This window comes from Stegostoma tigrinum, chromosome 2 (assembly GCF_030684315.1).
Source record: "Stegostoma tigrinum isolate sSteTig4 chromosome 2, sSteTig4.hap1, whole genome shotgun sequence".
In the NCBI taxonomy this organism is placed as follows: Eukaryota; Metazoa; Chordata; class Chondrichthyes; order Orectolobiformes; family Stegostomatidae; genus Stegostoma; species Stegostoma tigrinum.
In genome coordinates this window covers 109,574,821-109,596,846 of record NC_081355.1, presented here as the reverse complement: position 1 = coordinate 109,596,846, position 22,026 = coordinate 109,574,821, and the positions used below count along the sequence as shown (strand labels likewise).

At 40.2% G+C, this 22,026-nt stretch overlaps 1 protein-coding gene and 1 pseudogene across 12 annotated transcripts in view; both read left to right on the top strand.

The window, feature by feature from the left end:
• The window catches only part of cdk14 (cyclin dependent kinase 14), a 592,120-nt gene that overhangs the window by 546,035 nt on the left and 24,059 nt on the right, over positions 1-22,026 (top strand). The window contains exon 15 of one of the 12 annotated variants that reach the window (XM_048521844.2): positions 17,501-17,627. The exons of the other annotated variants lie outside the window; for them this stretch is intronic. The gene's annotated coding sequence lies outside the window, so the exon portion shown is untranslated. Of the gene's footprint in view, positions 1-17,500; positions 17,628-22,026 lie in introns of those variants that run through there. 12 annotated transcript variants of the gene reach the window in all.
• Positions 19,813-19,913, top strand: LOC125449221 (U6 spliceosomal RNA; annotated as a pseudogene).

Sequence of the window (22,026 nt, the reverse complement as noted above, 5' to 3'; positions counted from 1 at the left end):
GATGTTGTTTGTGGCTAATAGGTAAAAACAAGAACTAGTAAAATGAAAAGAACCACTCAGTAGTGTGCCAAAGTGTATCCAGGCCCTGTAGGATGAGAAAAGAACAATAACTAAGGAAGGTAAAGTTCAGTTGCTAAGTGAGTGTTAGAGTTAAGCAATGTAAAAGAAGGATGAAGCTTGCAAACACTTCCATCTATTTGGATCACAGTCATAATCACATCCTTCCTGTGTGATGACTCTGTTTAATTGAAAATGATATCATGCCTTTGCAGTGTTACAACACAGATACATTATATAATTAGTTCATTGACCCTACCTTCGGCAGAGAGCAATATGCTCAGTTGTAAAAGCTAGTTATATAGTGTGCAAAGGACATGGTGAGGAACGAAACACTTCAGCATTAGCGTAACAACAATTGAGCTTATCCAAAAACCACACTTTTATGTCATAGAAGAATAAAGTACTTTGAAAATATGAGATTAAAACAGAAAATGGTGGAAATAGTGAACAAATTAGACAGCATCTGGGAGTTCAGTCACCTAGTGTGGTTTAGTTGTATCTGAGAAACACTGCAGGTCTCAGGGCTGTAACCCATTACCAAACTCCAAGATGCTACCTGACCTGCTTAGTATTTCCAGCATTTTCTACTTGGTACCTTTAAAATTGGCTAAATATTCCACTATGCTACAGAATTTTGGGGTAAGATCTGAGCATGATTAGAAGGATTATGGAGCTGACAGAAGTACATGTTAAGGATGCTTTTGAAGCTGGACAGAGATGTACGGAGGTGACTGAATCCTGTTTCTGCAGGATTAGTGTGATAAAGGGATTGCATGAGAGAGTTCCTGATTCTGGTGTAGTGGATTAAAGCTCAGTCAATAATGATGGAGAGGAGGAAATAGAGAAAAGGTGAGTGTAGGTATGAAGTGGGGGTGGGGACTGGTCAGTGAGGGGGGAGGAACGGATAGGTGGGATAAAAGACACACAGGTCAAGGAGGCGGGGATGAAGCTAGTAAAGGTGAGTGTAGGTAGGAAGTGGGGGTAGGGGTTGGCCAGTAAGGTGGGAGGAGCGGATAGGTGGGAGAGAAGATGGAAGGGCCAAGGAGGTGGGAATGAGGGGGGCTACTGGTCTTGGGATGAGGTTGGGGTAGGGAAGAAGGGTCCAGACCCGAAGCATCAGCTTTCCTGCTCCTCTGACGCTGTCAGGCCAGCTGTGTTCCTCCAACTCTACACCTTGTTATCTCAGATTCCAGCATGGGCATTTCCTACTACCCCTTCTGGATTACTAACCATTTTCACCAAAGTGGCGATGTAGCAGGACCTTCCAAACAGTTTGCATCTGGGGCCATATTTCCATTTCTCTCGCACTTGGAAAGCAGCAGTAAATGTGAATTTCTAGAATAAAATCCAAAGCAATAATTTATAAATTTAAATGAGTAATTAATAAAACATTATGGATATAATGTGACAATCATCACAGCTAACGACTTTCTTTTTTCCTTTTCAGTTGGGAAGCTGAACTAGTCCAAATGTCTTTCAAACATTACCAGCCAACTCCCTCAACCTTGCATGTGCAGACAGACAGATGCACACACGTACACCAACACATAAGCAAACATACACACACTTAGTGGTCTCTCTCTCTCTCTCTCTCTCTCTCTCTCTCTCTCTCTCTCTCTCTCTCTCGTGCTATCTCTCTCATTCTCGCACCCTTGCCCACCCTCACCCTTACCCTCTTCTTTCTTTCTCGGGTTTGTTCGCCCTCGTGTGTGCCCTCTCTTTCTCTTTCTCTTTCTCGCCCTTGTGTGTGCCCTCTTATTCCCTATCGTTCCTGCTCATTTCCCCCTGTTGCACGCGCTCTCTCCTGCACTGTTTCTCGTGCACCTCCTCAGTCTCTCACCCATTCTCATCACTCACTATGTCCCTCTTGCGACCTCTGCCTCATGTGTCCTTTTCCATGCCATTACTCTTAAAAGAGCAGATATATTTCTGCAGCGAAGTCTTTTTATTTGCTCCTTTGGGCTGTTCCATTGGAAAAATCCCACCCCCTCGCTCCCCCCCCCCCCCCCCCACCCACTACAACCCCCAAATATCACACTTATGTATTTAAACATTTTTTAAAAAATGTTATTAAGTTCCCATGGTGTAGCCAATATTTTTATTGAGGTGTGTAGGCATCACTGATGCCTACAAACCCATCCTGGACATCCACCTGCAGGCTCTGGTTTCTTCAATCACTCCCAACCTAATTGAAATACCCAGGACAGTACACACTTCAATCAGCCAGAAGCGCCTTGGGCGTAGGGGTGCGTGGGTGTGGCTGGGGGGGCGATGCGTGGGTGGGGGCGCAATAGCAAAGTGGTAACATCACTGGACTTAGTCATCCAGAACCCCAGGCTAATGTTCTGGGGACATGTATTTGAATCCCATCATGGGAGATGGTAAAATTTGATTTCAGTGTTTTTCTTTTTAAAAAAAAGACTAGAATAAAAACGAACCTAATGATAATCATGTAACCACTGTCAGTAAAAACCAACCTGGTTCACTAATATCCTTTAGCAAAGGAAATCAGCTCTCACTACCTGGTCTAGCCTGCATGTGATTGCAAACCCACAGCAAGTTGGTTGTCTCTTAACTGCCCTGTAGGCCATTAGTGATTGTTAATAAATGCCGGCTTATTTAGCGTTGCCCATATCCTACCCACCGTAGTACCAAGTACATCTAAAAGCAATGTTTCAACCTGCTGCTTCTCCAACATGTAAACTATACACAAGAAACAACATGCTATAGGTGGACCTATACAATACCACAAAAACTGGATCAGATCAAGGGCCTGCTGTCAGTTCTTGTCATGAATAATGATGGAGCAATACACAACTAATTGGGAGAGAAAGGTGCTGTGCAAACATCCTACTGTCCATTATGTTGGAGGCTAGAGCTTAATCATTAAGCATTGACAATATCTTCATGGAATTGGGCCAAAGCGTGTGTTTCCATGCTATATGATCTGACGCTATCAGGTGTTTAATGAGACAGTTTGCCGTTGTGACATGAAAATAAGATTTATTCTCATATTACAGGATAACAGCATAGCGAGCAACTTTAGCAGATGAGTGTGTGATCATTACTAATTCTTGTGATGCTTGAATGTTAACTGTGTAAAAACATGTGAATTTATGTTTATTCCTGTCATGCTACTCACTGAAAATCCTGTCTAGGTTGTGCACTTTCTCATGTTAAATGCAGATTTCTGACATCCACCAATTGTAATACTGCAACATTCACAACACTTTCTGATTTTAATAGTTGTGATTGTCTAATTTGTTTGTTTATCCTGGTGCCCATTATGACGTAGAACAAAAGCATTTTGCTACATCTGACAAAAATAATGGTTAGAGATAATTTTAACATTTCTTTTGTTGAATTGGGACCTATGAATGCATATGAGACTAAAGCAAAAACCAAATCAGAGCCACAAAAGCAAATGTAATTCGCCCTGACCATCCATTACTCTCTATCAAACTGCAAATGATTATATAGTACGCTTGAGGCTTATCCCATAACTTTTCCATTATGAGTTAAGTTTTCAATAAACCACAATCACCAGTTCAGGATGATTTATTTTGTTCTGACTTGGCAGTCTGCATTTCAAAAGAAATCGCAGTAGGATTGTAAAAGAAAAAAAATTGCTTTTTGCAGTGACATTCGCTTTTTCTTCTGGGCGTGCCTCAAATTTAAGTGTTGTCACCGAAATGATTCATTTCTAGTTTTGATAACTGTTCACTGAGCTGCAGTAAAATAAGTTACTGCAATGTCTCAAACAATGTTAGAAGGCACTGACTTCAAAATTACTGCAGAATACATAAAAATAGCATTCCTTGCAGATATTAATAACCTCCCATTCTATCTGCTGCCTATATTAAGAGGGAGGTATTGACTACTATTGAAGACACTGAAGTAGAGCTGCTGTTTTGGGAACAGTTGGAAGGTTAGATGACATTTCCAATTGCACTCATTTTCTGAAATGAAGTTGTTCAAATTACCCCTTAAACTCAGTTGCAATGCCATAAATGTAAAATTTTAATGAGCATTGTAATTGACTGTAATTGCTTATTTTTTGCCACGCATTAAAAACAAGTCATTAATGTTTTTCGGAGGGAGCACATGATGCGGTTTTATGACCACAATTGAAAATGTGTTTGTCGTGAAATGTAAGCAATTGTGTTTAACCTGATTAAAAATCACATTTTGCAGTTTTGTGTTTAGCTTTTTCTTTATGTATCTATGAGACGTAGATATTTTATACATGTACTTTTTGTGTAAATTTATACACTATGTAGGCATAAAAAGAATCATGAAGTACCAGAACCAACAATTGCCTCTTGAAACTCATTACCCAGTTTCATGCCCCTGAAAATAACTAAGAAACAAAATGTTTTGGAGAAGATTTGTAGCTCAGGTTGTTGATGAGGTTGTAGACTTGCTCGCTGAGCCGGTGCGTTTGATTGTAGACGTTTCATCACCCTGCTGGGTAACATTGCCAGTGTGCCTCCGGTGAAGCGGTGGTGTTCTATCCTGCTTGTTATTCATATGCCTCTGTTTGCTGGGGTGATTGGTATTACTTCCAGTTCTGTTTTTCAGTGGTTTCTATATCAGATCCAGATAAATGTGTTTGTTGATGGAGTTCCAGTTGAAATGTCAGGGCTCCAGGAATTCCCTGGCATGTCTCTCTTTGGCTTGTTCTATTATAGATATGTTGCCCTAGTTGAATTCATGTCCTTTGTCCGTGTGTACTGAGATCAGTAAGAATTGGTTGTGTCTCTTGGTGGCTAGTTGGTGTTTGTGTATCCTCATTGTCAGTTTTCTTCTGGTTTGACCTATGTAAGGATTGTGAGAAACATTACATGATATTTTGTATATTACATTAGTTTTATAGGTTGTGGGTATGGGATCCTTTATGTTCGTCAGTAGCTGTCGCAGGGTGGTTATTTGTTTGTGGGCTACAATGTTACCTAGGAGCCTGCGTAGTCTTGTGGTTATCTCTGATATTCTCTGATGTACAGTAGGGTGACTAGCGTCTGGTCGTGGTGTGTCGTTTTGTTGTGGCCTGTTCTGGAGGTAATGGCAGTTTGTGCTTTTTGGTTGTTCATTCCCTTTAAAAACTCCACATAAGCACTCCTGTTCTGCTTTGTGCAATTACAGATTGCTGCAGTGCGTTGTCGCTCTTTTGGATAATGTCCTGATGAAGTTCCATTTATGGGTAGTGGGGTGGTTGCTGGTGTAATTAAGTACCTGGTCCACATGTGTGGTCTTTATGTATACAGTAGCCTGGAGTTCCCCATTGTTCTTACGTTCTACTGCTATGTCTCAGAAGGGTAAATGGTTGTTGTTCTCTTCTGTTGTGAATTTTATTCCAGTGAGGAAGTTGTTTGTGTCGGTGGGTTTCTTCTGTGTGTTTGATGATCTTGAAGGTGTCATCTATATAGCATTTCCAGAGTTTGGGTGTACAGTGGGGAGTGCTGTCTGTTTGAAGAAACAAGCTGACCGAAATGTCACATTGGTCTATCAGTCAGCCTAATTTTTACCTATTGCAGTTACTTTTTAACTATTGTAGTTGCTGAGGCCGATCCTTTCTTTATCTCTTGGGAGGAAATGTGAACTCGGCACTCTTATTTCCCAAATCTCCTATTTAACAATCAGTAAAGACTACATGATTGCTGTAGATGATTGAATATGGAACTAAACTTAATTTCAGAATTTATCTTTTACTGTATAGTTTTTGCGTTTCCCAGAGCACTACCTGGGTCTTTGTATGTACTTACTTACTAGAGTTGAAACAAATAAGTGCTTTTATGTGCACACACCTTAAATGTAATACCAGAATTGGATAGATGTCCCAATGCAACATATGTTCTTTCATTCTGTTGCATTAGAAAGCAAAAGGTCTGCTGCATTGCCAATCTTGTCAGTAATATTATTGAATCGAGCAAAGTTTCTCCATTATTACAAAGACCAAATTCTCCACTTTGCTACATGTAGTATGAGCATATGTCACACCAGAGGTTCGTAATAATTTTTGTATTCAAGCCAGAAGTGTAAAATGAATGGACTTTCAGTTATTAGGACAAAATGGAGAGGTTGAGACTGTCCCCTTTATAGAGGAGAAGGCTAAAAGATGATATGTTTGAGATTTTCACAATCATGAAGAGTGAGATAGAATGGATAGTAAAAATTGTTCGTGCTCTAAAAAGATGAAAAACAAGAGGACATAGGTTGGAAGTAATTTGAAAATGAAGAAAATGTGATGTGAGAAGCTACTTTTTCATATAAACAGTTTGGATCTGGAATGCACTGCCTGGAAATATGATGGGAGGCAGGTTCAGCTGAGGCATTCAAGTGGTCATTGTTTCATTTTAATTCACCAGCCAATGTGCAAGGGTGTGGGGAATAAGCAGGAGAATAGTACTAAGCTGTGATGCTCACTGGGACATCCAGTACAGATATAATGGCCCAAATGGCCGCCTCCTGCACTTTAATATATCTATAGAAAACCCAATGGGTTGTTAATATTAAATGTATACTGTAAAATGATAACTCATGAATTTTTTTCACAAATCATCCTGTATTTTGAAAACATTCCAAAGCACTGAATATACAGTGAATTACTTTGAATTAGAAAATGTTAATTGTTTGCAAACATTGGTATAATCCTACAGTGAGCTTCTACCAAACAGCTCTGAAAGGAATGACTAGTTGATTCATAATCTTAGGTGGAGGGTTGCCTAATTCATTTCAGCAAGGAGGGGTAGATTTCTTGCCTTACTTTTAAGCAGAAATAGAAACAGTAGTTGCTAGAAAAGCTCAGCAGGTCTGACAGCATGTGTGAAGAAAAAAAAATCAGAGTTAACATTTTGGATCCAGTCACCCTTCCTCAGAACATGTTTTTTTGTTTTTTGTTCCTGATTTACAGCATCTGCAGTTCTTTTTGGGTTTTTACTTTTAAGCAGTCCAGTTGCTATGCTTACGATCTGTTTGCCTCATTGTAGAAGATATGTCTTCACTGTTGAAGTTCCCTTACCTTGGTGAGAAGAATTGCTTTTCTGTGAATAGTGTCATGGGGTCTTTCAAGTCCAGTTGAATGGGATCTCGATGCGACATCTAGTGTGAAGGCCAGCATATGTAGCAATGAAGTATCACAATAAGCGACTGTGTACTGCATTAATGTGTCACCTTAAACGTATCCACTGCCTGCATTGAGGCTTTCTGACACAGCTTACTCATTGCGTGGCATGAACAGAGTAAACTGACCAAGGGGGCATATTGTTTGACAGTAAGTTGGAAATATGTTCTCAAACAGCTGACACCTAACTCAGTTGGCCTTGCAATGTCTAATTTTAGTGGCTGCCATCAGGGCTGCTGTGTTAGTGAACAGTAAGCAGTCTGAATTGCAGTTTGTAGTTTCTTTCCTTTTCCTCTTTACCCAGAGTGCTTTCACGCACAAATACATTTCTCTTTCAATCATCTCAGTTTTTCCCTTATATCTTCCAGCACTAAGTTGCTTGCGTTTGCAACCGTTTGTAGTTTTTTAAAAATCAATAAAAATACACCTCTGGAGCAGGTGGGATTTGAACCCGGGTCTCCTATTTCAGAGATAGGGACACTCGCACTGTGGCATAAGAGCCCTTTCCTTTTATACAGTAATTTTGGAACATAGCAACTAGGCTGTGTTTGGGTGTGTTCCTCAAGGTTATTGATTGTAAACATTTTCTAATATCTTAAGTCTATCACTCTGTGTTGTTACACATCATTGGATCAGGATGGGACTTGAATCTGGGTCTGCTGCATAGGGAACACTGCCACTATGCCATAAAAACCCCCTCTGTTTGCAGTTTTCTCTTTTAAATCAGTTTGTAATTTTCAGTTTTGTTTTTTTTTTGGAGCTTTGCCACGCATTCATAATGAAGTGATCTGTTAACCTTGCTTCTACTTATATTCTTGAATCAACTTGTTCAGAGATGTCACACACCTCTGGAGTAGGTGGGACTAGAATCCTGGCTGAAAGGCAGGGATACTACCTCTGCACCACAAGTGATCAAGTTTGCAGTTTTTTTCTAATTTAACCTATTTTTCTAACTATCCCATTCACAGATGTTATTACACACCTCTGGTGCAGGTGGGACTTAAACTCGGGCCTCCCGGTTCAGGGATAGAGCCACTACCACTGTGCCACAGAGGAGCTCCTTCGTTTGTAGTTCTTAGTTCACCCTTGGAATTCTCAGCAGGTGCCAGAGGTTGTGCCGTGCAGTCAACCTAATAGCTAATGAAGTTCATGTATTTGCAGTGATCTTAAGAAAGCAAATGTGAGGACATGGTGAACTGCACAGTGATGTATTACAACAATTATACATAATAAATACAATCATTAAAAACAACGTTTCAACACCTGTACAGATCAACAACAGTTTAAAAGAAAGAGATACAATGATGCCAACAAAAAGAATCCCACTTAAAACTTTTACCGGAATAACAAATTAAAATCAATGTCATCCACAGATCAATTAGCAAATGAAGGATATTATAGATGTGGGTAAAATTTGAGCATTTAAAAACTCCATACAACAAAGATATGCCCACCCTCTGCTCCCTGTAATTGCAAACATAGCTGTATTGCTTCCTGCAAAATTATGGCACCACCTACATCCTTTCAATGTCTGTTGTTCCAATGCAACTTCCACTGTGAAGGATATCTTACCATGAAATTGTTCTGGCCCTTGAGTTGCATTCACGTGCAGCTGTATTCCAATGAAGACTCTGTTACCACTGATGATACACGAGTATACAAATCCTCTCTCAGCTGAGACATTACAGTTCCAAATTCCCAGAAACTCTCTATTTTTACCCCTTTCCATGATCTGGTAGGCCCTGGCAAAGGGCCTAAAAGAGAATTCATGGGGCTTGTCCAGTCCATAATCACGTGCCTTTTCTGTCTTCAGCTGTCTATCCTTTCCAGCTGAAGAACTCACATGGCCACATGTTTGTTGCATTATTCTCAGAGACCACCTTCAGCTCGAGGATCTCTTCAAACACTGCCAATGCGAAAGCTATTTCATTAGAGAGCAGCACCTTGCTTATTTTCTCTTACCTGCATTCTCTTGCATGAATTCTCTGTGTGCTTTGAATTCCCAAACAGCAAACACAGGCTCACCCAACACCACTTCAGTTTGCTTTCTAGTTGCCCGTTGCTCCATATTTATTCATCCCCTGGCAACCCCAGATCACATGGACATTTCTTGGAAGTAAATAAAGACATAATATGGAAACTTGCTTTCACTACACTCCTCTGTATACCTTAACTTTACAAGATGTTAAAATCCCAGATGAGACTGCCAAATTTGTGTTAGTGGTTTGAGACTGGTAACTTTTCTTATTTTAAGTTGAAGATATTTGACGTTTGAGGGTACATACTTTGAGAATAAAGCCATAATTTTCCATGATTTTGAGCAAACATACTACAGTTTGCCATACAAAATTAGAACAGTAAAACAATTTACTATATACATATAACTTGTACTCCAACAGCCAGATTTAACACAAAGTAACTATAGGATAGCATACAAATCATGGCTGAAGACTCCACGAAGCACAGTAAATGGCAGATGCAGTCAAGATGGACCCGTAGAATTCTCAGCAACACTACGGTAGCCCCTCACAAGATCGCTAGTGACACCAAATGTCATTAAAACTTTGTGTCCTTTCCAAAGGATTTCAGTTCTTCACTCTCAACGGTTCAGCTTTAGAAATCTCTCAAAAGCTGCTCCACCATGGACTGCCTCAATGATTGCTCATATCCTGGTAGCTCAGTCACTTCTCCTGAGAATACATTCTATTCTCAGTACAGTTCCATAGACAGCTAACTTCACTAAGCTGACACAGCCACTGGTTGCTTCAGAATTTCTCATCTGCGCCAAATGAATACTGCTTCTGCACCCCAACTCTCCCCAGAACAACTACCAGCTGTCTGCCATTTTCCCAGTGGAGTCTTAACTGCCGGGGAATCGTCAGTGATGTTCAGTTTAACAGCATAGCTAACAGCATCACTGTCCTGCATAAAGTCTATTCCTCCTCCTCCTCCTGTATCTCAATCACTAAACTGTCTTGGTGCTCACTCTCGGGGCTGTCGCAGGTCCCACAGTTATGTTTCCTTTCAACTGCCACCCCACAACCACTGCCCCCCCCCCCCCCACTACCACAGAGGAATAATACGCTGAGATTAGCCAAACCCTACTATATCTCTACAGTTGCTAAAATAATAAGGAATACTGGACCAAGCATATGCTGGAACATCCTTGCATGTCCTGATTTGTAGTGCTGTGCCTCCTTCAACCTCATGGAGGAGATGTTTGGATTTCTTAACATGGGATATGGATAAAATAAACTATGGGTTTTACTGAGCGTGTGTCTGCATATTCGTACAGTAAGTTAGAATCCACTGTAGTGCATTGAAAAATGCTTTTCACAAACCTGCATTGCATGTTAAGATAAGTAGATCTGATCAGATCATTTGCTGGACACTGATTTGATATTTTTCTGATGGTTTTGAAGATCATGCTAAGAACATGTACAGGTTTGTCCATGAAATTTAAATGAGTGGTTTTGTTCACCATTTTTAAGGCTTGATTGCACTGGTCTGGACATTTGGATTCTTAAGTAAGTGATTGACAATTTGACAGTGTGTCAGCTGTGAGTTTCTTTGCAACTGCAATCTGTGCATTATTGTGACTGCATTACTTTGTGTTGGTGTTTACTGTTGCCTTTTGGCAATCAGGCCTCCTGTAGAGAGGTTTTATCTGTTGACAGCAGCTGCTTGTTCAGCAGTGACCACAGCACTCATCGTTGGCATTCAGCTGCACACTATGAGGCATTTTGTTAGGCAGTTGCAAAGTACACAGTGAAGCGTTACAAACCTGGAAATTTAAGCATGAGAGATTTGAGGAAGGATTCTGATCCAATGATGTTACATCATACTAGAGGCCCCCAGCATGTGTTGCTCATACAATGGGCATAAATTACAGGCATTTTAACATTGATGCTCTCGTTAGATCCAGAGAATCATTTTCTTGCCTGCTGGCTTGGATTACAGATGGAACGTGACATTCACTCACGATACCAACTGTTGGCATACCTTGTGCAGACTGGTCACGGGCAGACTCTTTCCGCCCCAAATATAGTGTCATCCTCTGTCTTGCTGCTTCTACCAAAACGGTCAGTGCGCACTTATGGAACAGGTTAAGTCTGATGTCAGCTGCTTGTTGAAATACTACCATTGGCAACAGGACAAAATATAACTTGCTTAAATAAAACCTGCAGCTCTCCTTATTAGCAGCTCATGTGCAGCTATTGTATTATCTGAGCTCAAGGGAAATTGGAGCACATATAATTAATTTTAAGCCATTGACCCACTCAAGCCAGGTCAGCTCCCCACTCTGACTGTCTGCACAATAATTTCAGATCAGTTTTGCTTTGGGTAGCAGAAGAGGCCTCAATGTTCATTGCCTTGCACACTTGAGAAAAGAGGTGGTCTTATGTGTACTATCGCTAGCTAGTTGCCTCTCTGCTGGAATTCATGGCTCGTCGATGAAGCCTGATGATTACACAAGACAGCTGTATTGGCCTTTGACCCTTACCTCCCCCTTCTTGATGCTGACAGCTGCCTGCCATGTGGAAAGGAAACCTCGCAGACAGAAAACAAAGATCAGAGATAAATAGACAAAATGGACTATGTGGCTGTGAATGCAGCAAAGCAGTTGTTCAGAGTTAACCTGTTCGTTTGAGTCTTTAATCTTTATTCTCTTTTTGCAATGTTGCACTAGAAATGCTGCTGGTAATATATACCAAGAAACAACAAACTGCTAAACAAAATAAAAAGCTGCTGATTATAATCTGCACGTTTGTGCTTATCAGTTTTGATGGAAAAATCAAAAGGGAGTGTAGGTGGAATCATCCAATCAAATCTAAAAGCTAATTAGGTCATAAATTGTAGCTCCCATTTGACAGTGATACTTGGATTATCCAAGAGAGAGGACCAGAGGGATTGTCAGATTTTAAATCTGTCGAATTTCTGAGATCTTGCAGTAAATGCATAAGGTGACTTGCATATTGATCCTGTCAAATCACATATTAATAGTATTGCCGGAAATGAATTGTTTGGTTTTCATACAGTTAACCTTAATTTAAAAATAGATGCATGAATGTAAATGTTTCCATTCAAGCTGCTTTTTCATGATCGATACTGAACGTTCTGTACAACTGAAGTGCTGTAAAGGGAAAATATATTGATTCAGACTTGCAGAGGCCATGGAAAATTAAATGAAAACTGACCAAGGAACTCTGTTGAGAAAATGTTGAACAGGAGCCAAAAATGGATACTGGATTGCTAATGACGCCAATTTCAGTGCTTGGGGTATGCAACTACTGCTAATCTTGCTGTTCATTGGTTGCAAGGGATGCAGATTGTGAGATACTGCCATGAATTAAAGTCAACCTGTACTTTTTAAAGAAGAGGTGATATCTGATGAGGTGTTGAAAGTCATTCTAAAACTGATTTGAACATGGAGAATGTTCATTAATGACAGAACATGGCAGAAAACAAGCTTCAGGATGTTCCAACTATGTATTGGAGGTCATGTTGCAGGAGGTGAAGAAAAGAAGAAATATCGCCGACTCACAGAGCCCAGGAAATTCCCTGGCCAAACTTTGTGAAGGCGGTGAGACCAGATAGCCACCGAGATTTATACCAGGAATCGAGCCCTGAGGATCCAGATGCAATACTGCTAACCCCTTGGGGATGGTCACGGCCATTGAATGGATCCTCAGATACCATTATTTCACCTGCTATACCAGATCCCCTCACTCACTTACTAACAATCTGTTGATCACCACTCAAACTGACATTCATAGCTTCACCTTACTTTCAAACAATTAGCACTGCTCCAAGCCTTATCCCCAAACACAACAGCTTGCACACGCTGCCATCAATTCAACAGTGATAACCACACTGTACCACACTCACTGACACACTCCCCTCTATTAAACGGCAAGGTACTGTCAGGAGCCCAGTGATGAAATAAGGCAGCACATTGCTTCTTCTCAAGGGCACACAGTAATGGGCAGCAAATACTAGCTTAGCCAGCGATGCCTACATCCAATAAATACATTGAAAAATGCAGAGCAGTTGTGAATACCTGTTCGTATTCCTGGCGAGGGTCATGATACCACTGAAGAAGCCAGCATTGAGGGTGTAGTTGGTGGCTGAAGATGAAGATGGTGATATCTTCCTCCCAAATCCTCCTTCGTATATTATTCTTTCATCTGCTTACCCCAAATCACTTCTGAGTTACAATGTGCAGGTAACATTTTCCTCTTGCTTTCTCCTACTTTTTTCATCACGGCCACAGTTGGCAGTGTGGTTATTCTCTGAATATAGTTTAGAGGAAAGCACGTACGTCTGCATACAGCATGATATCATGAACGTGGATGTGGACATATATTAATGGATATTTGATGCATTATATAGGTAATTATTTTATTCAGAAATCACCATGGCAGCAGGTGCTATATTGTGATGTCAATGCAAATAAACCAAGTAATCCAAATGGTTATGGAAAACCATTAAAATGAAGCATAAAATAATGAATGAATGATTATGATCATTTCAACATGCAAATAATCATGTGTTGCATAGAAAATTTCCTCAGTTCAGTCAAAGGGTATGGGGTGTGGACAGGAAAGTAGAGGCCTCAACCAGATCAGCCATGATCTCCTAAAATGGTGGAGCAGGTTCGAAGAGCTGCCTATTCCAGCTCCTGATACGCATGTTTACCCGGTCGCCAACTTTCCGCTTATCACAGCGGCACAAATGCAGCGAACTAGCTTAGAGTGAAAGCAGCGTACCAATTTCCAGAATAGGGATGCTAATCATTAATCTGTATGATCTTCAGTGTATGGTTGCACACTAAGTGAATGTTGAGGGAGTGAAATCCTTTTAGAGATGAAGCATATTGTTCACCAAGTGAGTTTCTGCATCAGGAGAAGTCTCCTCCCGGAATTGCATTCCACATTGTCCAATATTATGAACTGCCTACTTCGGCATACTTTCTCTGAACCTCTACTGCCCACACTAACACCCTGTTGCCAAATGGCATCTAGTGCAATTCAGTCTGAAATATACCCATGTGCCACGGATGTCATTTTGGACATCAATGGCCGTTTATAGCAGGCACAATGCAGCTGAACTTTAAGGCTCAGGCATTTATCAGTTACCTTGGATACTAAAACAATTTCCCTGGCTGATGTTTTTGAAAGTCTAAAGGTCATCTCAAGCACATCACTTTTAAACAAATACAATGAAATATATGGTACACTGATGCTTAAAGAAGAAACAAAATATTTCATCATTGGGTTTTTTACTAGGAATTCCTTCTTCCCTAGTCTCAAAGGAAATTATTTTAGTTCTTTTATTAGGATAAAGTTTTGTATGGTCTGCAATGCTGCAGTACTTTACCCAAATCAAAAACGATGCAGACCATTTTAGACAGTAACTTACAGCAAGTTATTCAGATGTGGAGAAGTAACAAAGCTGAGCCTAATTTGAGCCCTCACCCATGCAGATGCACAAATAACAATCATCTGTACATTTCATTGATAAGCTGCAGTCTTTGACCTTGCTTTTCCCTGGGGACTTGGTAGAAAATGGTTGAAGCTAAAATATTGAATGTTTTCAAAAAGGAGTTGGATATAGTTGTGATGACTAAAGAGATCAATGGAAATAAGGAAAAAATGGGAACAGAGCACTGAGATGGATGCTCAGCCATGATGGTAGTGAAGAGGGGAGCAGATTTCATGGGTGAATGACCCACTTCTGTTCCTGTTTTCAATGTTTCACAGGCTGCAATTAGATAATACATCATAGAATGGGAATCAGCCTTGAATTCTACTGATTGACTGAGATTAGATACCCTACAGTGTGGAAACAGGCCCTTCGGCCCAACAAATTCACACCGCTGCTTAAATCATCCCACCCACACCCATTCCCCTATAACCCACACACCCCTGAACACTATGGGCAATTTAGCATGGCCGATCCACCTAACCTGCACATCTTTGGACTGTGGGAGGAAACCAGAGCACCCGGAGGAAACCCACGCAGACACGGGGAGAATGTGCAAACTCCACACATAGTCACCCGAGGCTGATATCGAACCCGGGTCCCTGGCGCTGTGAGGCTGTAGTGCCGACCACTGAGCCACCGTGCTGCCCCATTATTGTTAAGTGCTACACCTCGAACATCTGTTCTACTGAGCTTTTTTAAATACGGCGATAAGTTACATACTAAGGTACAGTAGATAAACATTTTATTATGCCATTATAATGCCGCTATTTATGTTTTATTCAACTGCATCTGGAGATTAGGGATTGTAATCTGGTGACAACTTTCTTTTGCTTTCCTATTATTGAATTTTAAACTTCTGTGGCAGTTTCTACAGTTTAGCTATGAATAAGTAGTCAAAGTCAGAATGCCTAGCACATCAGCCATGCCAGTATTTGGGACCTGCATTTCAATATGGCTCAAATTGAGGGAGTAAACTATTTCCATTTGCCTCTAAGCTTGTACGGTTCTTAAGTGATATTCTGTATTCAACTTGTGCTGTACCTGACTTGTCACTGTTTCATTGTAGAAGCAAAGGAGAAACATATTTGCATTCTTAGCAGTGAATTTTAAATGTATCATCAATTGTTATAGTTTTGTAAATATCTACAATAATTTCTTACAATCCCTTTTGGTACAAATTCAACAAAAGCCCTGTATTAGCAAGGAAAAGACAGAGGTATAATTCATCTTTGGCAGTAGACCAAATTAGTATCTCTGTTTTAAACTCCACCTGGAATTCCATTGAATGTGTGCCTCATTTGACCAAACTCCACAATTAGGAGCTCTCAGTGAGGAGTGGTACTCGCAGGGAGCACTGATGGAAAATTGCAAATTGCAGCTTTGAATTTTCCATCCATTAATGAAGCTGTGCTCTCATCAGAAATGCTTGATTGCAGGATCAGTCTGATAGTGATACCAGTAGTTTTCTCATCCAGGTTAAAGTAAATCTTCAGTGCAACATATAATCTCTGAGCGGCGAAAGCAAAAAAAAGCCCAGGCTTTATCCAACCAAACATTAGAAAGTCCTAACAGAAGGAAAGATGTGCATATGTTTAGCATTTTTCATAACCATAGAATAACCCAGTATTTTAAAAGTAATGTGGGAAAGTTGAGAGTTAGTTTGCTAACAAGTTCTGCCAAACAGCATTGTGATACAAGCAGGAGAGGTTTTTTTTTCATGATTGTTGACTAAAGGTGTAAATGTTGGCCAAGGTACCAGAGGTGGTGGGTGAGTCTACTTTTCTGTAAAATAATGCCATTGGATTTTTGACACAAAGGGGCACACAGGACATCAGTTTAATGTCTCATCTGAAAGGCAGCACCTTGCGCGGGTTGTAAATTCTTCTCCTTTGCACTGAGTTCAGCCTTCCCTGCTGACTCTCTCAGACGCAATCAGATGCTGCAAAGCCACGGCATCCTTTTTTGCCTCGAGATGAATTTCAAACTCCACGTTCCTTCTACTCGTACAACACTTAGCTTCTCTAAGTATTAAAACACATTCATACATTTTTTAACTTCTACATTGGGAAAAAAATGCAATCTCCTCATTTCTGGTATCTTAGCCCTCACTGTCTGTAAATTCAGATGTCCAACATGTGTCTTGTACTAAGACGGTCTGTACAGTACACTGATTAATTCTGTTCTATTTCATGAGGTAAATATGCAAGGATTCCATGACACAAGATTATATCTGCTGTGTTCACCTTGGTTTGCCAGTGAGTACTGTGTGACTGATGTACATTCACTCCTTGTACCATTCACCATCTTAAAATCTTTAAATCCTTCCAAGTACAGATTCTGCCCTTCCTCTACAAATTCTTCTAGTCTTGCTCTCCCACATTCTGATATTGGCTTTCTATGTATTTATCCTTTCTTCCCCCAATACTTGGCTGTTGATTTCAGAGCCTTCAGTTCCCTTGGCCTCACTGTCTGAAACTATCTCACTGAGTCCCATTGATTTCTTTCTCAAACTTTATATACTTTCTCATTTTGGGCAACCCTTTCGTCAGCCTACCTCTTAGTCTGTCTATAGCCCAATAGCTGTTTCCTATTTAATCCCATTTATTTTCTGTTCTCTATCTGCAAATGAAAGTTGGAGATATATTGGTAGTATCACTGGACTAGTAGTCCAAACCCACTGGCTTAAAGGCCTGGGGCTGTTGGTTCGAATCCCATCCTGGAAGATGGTAACATTTGAATTTGTGAAAATCTGAAATTAAAAGCTAGCCTCATGGTGATCCTATAAACATTGACTGCAATAAAAATTCATCATATTCACTCTTGTCCTTTCAGGGAAGAAGTCTGGCCTCCAAATGACCCCAGATTCACAGCAACATATTTGACTCATGAATGCCTTCTGAAATGGCAAAAAAAAGCAAAATCTACTTGATTTGTTGGCACCAACCTACCCTGTAGCAGATGTGTCCATCGATGAAAGTACTGATGGCAGTCACTAGTGCACAGTTCAGTGGAGACATCTTCATATTGAGGATTCCTTTCATCATGTTGAGTGGCACGAACACCATGCTGAATAGATTTTGAAGAGATATAACAACTAAAATCTGGACAGCTTTGAGGCACTGTGGGCCTAAGATGTTGTCAGGTGCAGCACTAAGCACTGTTTCGAAATGGGGTGCCACCCTGGTGAAGCCCAGAACCATGGGTGAATCGATCAACACCTTCGAGACAGCTGCCAGAGTCCAGTAATTGTGCAGAGTTTAGCAAAGAAATCAGGGTATTAAAGCCATTGCAATGAGTGTAATGGTCCTGTGCTGTAACATTGTGATTTTATGTTGCTTCAACATCAGCAGTAACCAGAGATATTGTTTTCCCTCAGTATGAAATATAAATCATGTTTGAAAGGGATGAGATCTCCCTTCACTGTTGGAATGTTAGCTGTACAGTTGTATGGAATCCGTTAAACTCCAACTGCTGTGCTTCATTTAATTGCAGATAAAGAAACATGCTATTCTAATTAGGATCATGACTAATTATGTCTGAAGCCTAAAGCTTTGCTGCTTCATGTGCGGCTCCACACCTCTGCCGCAACCCAGTCCACCCCACCCCATGTCCTGTTAGTTTTGTTTAGCGTTGATGCCTATTCTAGAAGTGAGAGGGGAAGTTGGTCAATCTGCTATCATCAGCTGCAGAAGTTCCACAGCAAATTCTACAACTGGCAATAAACTTTTCCTTGATTTTACAATCCTACAAAAAACTTACTATCTCCCGCTCAAATTTAAGCATAATATGAGTGGTCACCCAGGTTGATTAATGAACTGGCAATAGCAGAACTAATCTCATGAGATTTCAATGCAGCCAGCCTTTTAATATGGTTGCGCAGCTGTGTGCATGATCATTTATTTACAGTTAGTCCCATATTTTGGTCTCTAATTATGCCAATATCCTTGAAAGAGGAAATATAAATATTTGATGGAACTGTGTAAATATATGAAATGCCATGGGCTTTCACATTCAGCTTTTTGAAAATCAAGAGGCTATTTTTAAGAATCTGGAAGTTTAGATGGAAAGGAAAGTTATTTTTGCCAAAAATTGTTAACGTTTTGTGTGCGGCATAATTTTTTTGTGGAGTTGGAGTTAAGAGGCACTGGAATTAGCAATATTTCTCAAAGCAATTGGTGAGAAGAACATCTTTTCTGCTAATGATGCTCTACAGCCAGAAATATTTGATCTTGGAATAAAAGAAATCCTGACAAATGGAAAATTATTCTGTTTCAGAAAAAGCCTGCTGGGTCAGCAGGAAATAAATAACACATTTCCATATCCATGTCGTGATTTTTATGCATTTCAGTGTGTGAGGGCAATGGAAGTATTCTTATTGGTAGTCGACAAGCATTCATTGACTTTAGGCAGTTCATGTTGCAAATATATGTGGTTATCCAAGAGAATTACCAGAGGGTTTTATTTGAATATATGATCAATATTTTACCTTTCTAGTATTTTCGTTCTATACAGTCTGTACTGTGGAGTGTCTGTCATTTGATCCAGGACATCTTTTGTGTATTTCAAGGCAGATTCTAATTAGATGAGCCATATGATTTTGTTTTATTTTAACTATTTACCTTGTTATCCATAATCAGGTACTGAAGCTTCTCTTGGTCTTCGCCAATGTATTGCACAACAGAGTCTCTTGTCAGGCAACAGGCTACAAATTAAAAGCTAAATTCAGTTTAAAGGGATATTGCAGGGGGAGTGGGATGATGGAGGGGGAAGAAGGCTTCGGGTACTGAATGTTTCTTTTTGACTATGTCAACATTGTTTTGGCTTTGGATGAATTGTTTACTTTGAAGTCAATGTGAGAGAAGGTCATTGGGAGAACTGACCACACACTCTCATAAGGTTAGCAACAAGAGTTTTATTGATGAAAGTGAGGATATTACACTTCTAAGATTATTAAAATGTTGAACTCATTCACTTAATAGAGTTATATTTTGATACCAAAGCTTACCCCACCTCTGTTCTTATCTTGTGTGTCATATACAGATTTCTATTATTGCATACCTAACCTTGCTTTGAATTCTAATATTCACCGTTTTAGTTTCATAGCACTAAGTGAATAAAATATCCAGCTTCTCAAGTTTGTGCCATTGCTGTGACAGTGCGTACACTATAAAATTGGAATAATATGGATGAGCATGGCACCTGCACAAGAATGATGTACATTTTTGAAGTGATGCACCCTATTTTGTGTGGATTCTTAGCTCAGCGGGTTAGAACACAACACTAATATTGGTAACATGTTAGCCCGTCACTCTGCCAGTTGTTATGATCCTATAATGGACAGTTAATATTGAAGGAAGAAATCTGAGCACCCAGCAATTACCTGACAGAGCAATGCTTCAAGATTTCACATTTTAAACCATCATATTAAAGAAAGAGAAATCAAACTATGTAAGCACCCTAACAATACTACAGCATTTCATGGCTGAAGCTCTAAAGTCAGTTCTCCTTTTCATTTCCTCCAAGAGTCCTTTATCTTATGAATCTTGAAGATTCATTCACTTTTCCCAACCCAAAGGTATGTCTCAGCCCTCCAGAAATAATTTTATTTATGCCCCGCATTCCAGCCCCTGGAAGGCAAGATTCTGTGGGGTCCTTTCACTGGCATTTTGGCTGTGTGATCCACCGCTGATTTCTGACTGTGCATACCTGTGATCCCTTGTTAATATGCCAGTATAACCCAGCTACCTTTCTCACAACTTTGCAGGTTAGCTGTCCTCTGGATTTCTGCCATAAGGCCTTTTGAGGGCCACTATAGATTTCTTGCACTAGCTACTCCATACAGCAGATCTATCACCTGTTCTTCCCTTCCAAAATCAAAACTGAGATTTTTTATCCTACCAGTGCTGCATGAGGTGAATGATTAAATTACCGTTTTCTCTATTAATGCAAAGGCTGACCTGACTCTCATCTGCTTTCTGCCCTTTAGCCAGTAATAGTTGATGCATACAAATGCAAAGCTACAGCTGCTTCTGTCTGTTCCTAGAAGTGAACTGCTTATTTTTGTCAGCAAACAAATAAAATAGATTGAACAAAATCTTCTAACCAAGGCTCCACCCTGAATCATTGCCTATGGTAACATGGCATGCTTTAGCATGATTCATAGAGTTATACAGCATGGAAACAGTCCAACTTGTCCATGCCAACCAGATATCCTAAAGTGATCTAGTCCCAGCATTTAGCCCATATCTCTCTAAACCCTTTCTATTCATATACCCATCCACTTGCCTTTTAAATGTTAAAATTGTACCAGCCTCCACTACTTCTTTGCATTCCATACACACATGAGGCTCTGCATGAAAAATTCGCTCTAGGTCCCTTTTAAATCTTTCCCCTTTTGCCTTAAACCTATGCCCTCCAGGTTTAATCAAGAACCTATCTCTTTCTGTCATAAATGTACCCAATGACTTGGCCTCCAGCCTTTTTACAGCCATGAATTCTGTGATTCACCACCCTCTGGCTGAAGAAATTCCTCCGCTTCTCAGTTTTAAATGGTCACCCCCTTCACTCTGAGGCTGTGCCATTTGGTATTAGTCTCTCTCACTAGTGGAAACATCTTCTCCACGTCCACTCTATTTCAAGCCAAACATTAATCTGTTTGGTGAGATTTTGTTTTGTTGGGCCTTTTGAAATACTTTTCCTGTTCATTTTTTTAGTTACTTCGGTCTTCTCTGACAAATTGCCTGTTCTAGATTCCTATAAATTAATTTTACCAATTTCCACTGTATTTCTGAATCTAGACCGTTGTATTAATTTGAAATCTGGGAGATCCCAATTCCGACTTCCAATTCATCTGTTGAATATCAGCTTTTTAACATTCTTTAATCGATTTCCTATCTATTCCCTGGTTCCACTTTGCCAGCTGTTTTACAGTATTAGGATTTTATTTTAATTCATTCACAGGATATGGGCTTGGCATGCAATGTCAACATTCATTGCCCATCCTTAAATTCTGAATTAACTGAATGGCTTATGGAGCCACTTTGGAGATGGTTAAGAGTTGACACATTGCTATGAGACCAGGTGAGGATGCAGATTTCCTTCTGTAAAGGAAGCCAGTGATTGGGCCAAATGGGTTTTACAATAATCTGGCTGTTGCATGTTCATGACGCCAAGTGTTGTCCTTTCATTCCAGTTTATTTTATTAACTGAATTTAAATTTTCCGGCTGACCTGGTGAGGTTTGAACGTGTGTCTCTTGATCCTCTGCATTACTTGCCCAGTAAGGTAACCACAACACCGCCGATCCATGCAAGTTGTCATACCTTGGCAGGTTTTCTAGAACCTGTATGAGATACTGTG